Below are 1,904 nucleotides of genomic sequence, written 5' to 3'. Positions count from 1 at the left end.
TATATATATAATAAGATAATAAAAAATATGTCGCATGAGTAAGGAACATCAAACATAATACTTTGAAACTCCAATTACAGCTATTATTAAGCGCTATAGTTTGGTCGGTAGGAACTGCGACGGATGGTTGACCGAAATTACTGGCCATACGGTAAGCTCCAGCCGGGAGAGACAAAACCACCCCAAGCTTACAGCGCTTCGTTATTATTATATTACCGGATAGCTGGGGGTAGCTTGACGATGGTTCTCCGCGCGCGTTATTTCGGTAAAATGTCTACTAAGGACACGAGGCGCCAGGACCGGCTACGGTACCGTAGTTCCAGAGTTACGTCTTTGAATTTACGAAGCTATAATTCAAACAAACCGCCCTCCCACATGGCCAACAGCGGAGGGAAACACCGTCGCTATCCATGGGATGAGCCCTCTGCTTGCTCCTACCTCGCAGGGCTCTCGCAGAGTTGGGAGCTCGTCGAGAAAGGTTTCCGCTGGATGTAGTCGCCGGGACAAAGAACCTAACTGCGCTGTGCTTTATCCCTCGTCGTCGCCATCGCACGATAAATATATATGTCGATCTTGGCGCCATGTACGATATCGATTTGCAGTTATCACGTTCCTCGCGGTTCTTCGTGTCAAAACAAAGGAAATACGACTGTTTTTCTCGAACTTTCTATTTTTCCCAATTAAAAATTAATACTACTCGATTTTTATATTTTTTTTTATAATACTTAACATATTATATACAAATAGTTATATATTTTTAAATATACAGATATTTATATATTTTTTAAACAATTTAATTAATATTATATCTTGTTTTTAATATATCACTCAGCATTATTAAAATCATTATAAAATTCTAAGATGTAAAAAGCATCAAATTGTTAAATTGCTAGTTAATTTAATCCGTAATATTACTGCGGTAGTTTAGTGGAGTTTGCGTTTCAAGAGTAAAAAATCATTTTGACGCATATTTCAAAGAACTACATACGTAGTATATAAATTCGCACAGAATCATACAAGAACTTAAAATTCAGATCATTTAAAGTAACAGTTTAATTAATTTTATAAATGGTAAATCTTTAAATCTTTAAATACGGAACCCCTCTCTCCCAATGACCTTGACCTTAACATATGTCAAGATCATGACTCTGAATGATCTCCAACAAGTTTTAACCGTCGCTCGTCCTTCATTAAAAAATTATTAACAAAAAAAAGTTTGAAAAAATAACGTCTTATTTCGGCTGTATATAACATCAGAAACTGTTCTAAATTATATCCACTTACTGCATTCTGCCTCTCCCATTACCTAGTAGCGCGCGACCACAAGTTCACTGCTTTAGCAGAAAATTTGGGTAAATATGTAGTTTAGGGAAAGGTTAGGATATTATAAACTCATGGATATATAATAACCTAACTCTAACCAAACATGGGTATATAATAACTTAACCTTAACCATGTATCGTAAACTAAAGTAAAGCAGAAAAAATTTTCTGTTCTAAAAACAAAAATTATATAAGAAAATATGAAAGATCGCCCCCAAGCAGAGGAGGATGGGGTAGAAATCGTTTTGCGTGGAAAATTATAAAATATATTTTAAAACAGATAATTTCTGTTATATATGGTGGAAAAGGGATATATATATCATATACATATTTTTTTTTTCTTAAACTTTTTGTTAATAACTTTTTAATGAAGGACGAGTGACGGTTAAAACTTGTTGGAAATTACTCAGGATCACGATCTTGACAACATATATCAAGATCAAGGAGGAGGGGTCTTCTAATCTAATGATTTATCTTACAAATATGATTTCTCAATACACGTTTCATCAATACAAATTACTATTTTATTCAAATTATTAAAAGGTTTAAGAAAATAGTGATCCATTTTTATTATCTTATTTC

The sequence above is a fragment of the Atta colombica genome, unplaced genomic scaffold (genome assembly GCF_001594045.1).
Source record: "Atta colombica isolate Treedump-2 unplaced genomic scaffold, Acol1.0 scaffold9, whole genome shotgun sequence".
Lineage (NCBI taxonomy): Eukaryota > Metazoa > Arthropoda > Insecta > Hymenoptera > Formicidae > Atta > Atta colombica.
Note: the sequence above shows the minus strand (reverse complement) of the source record.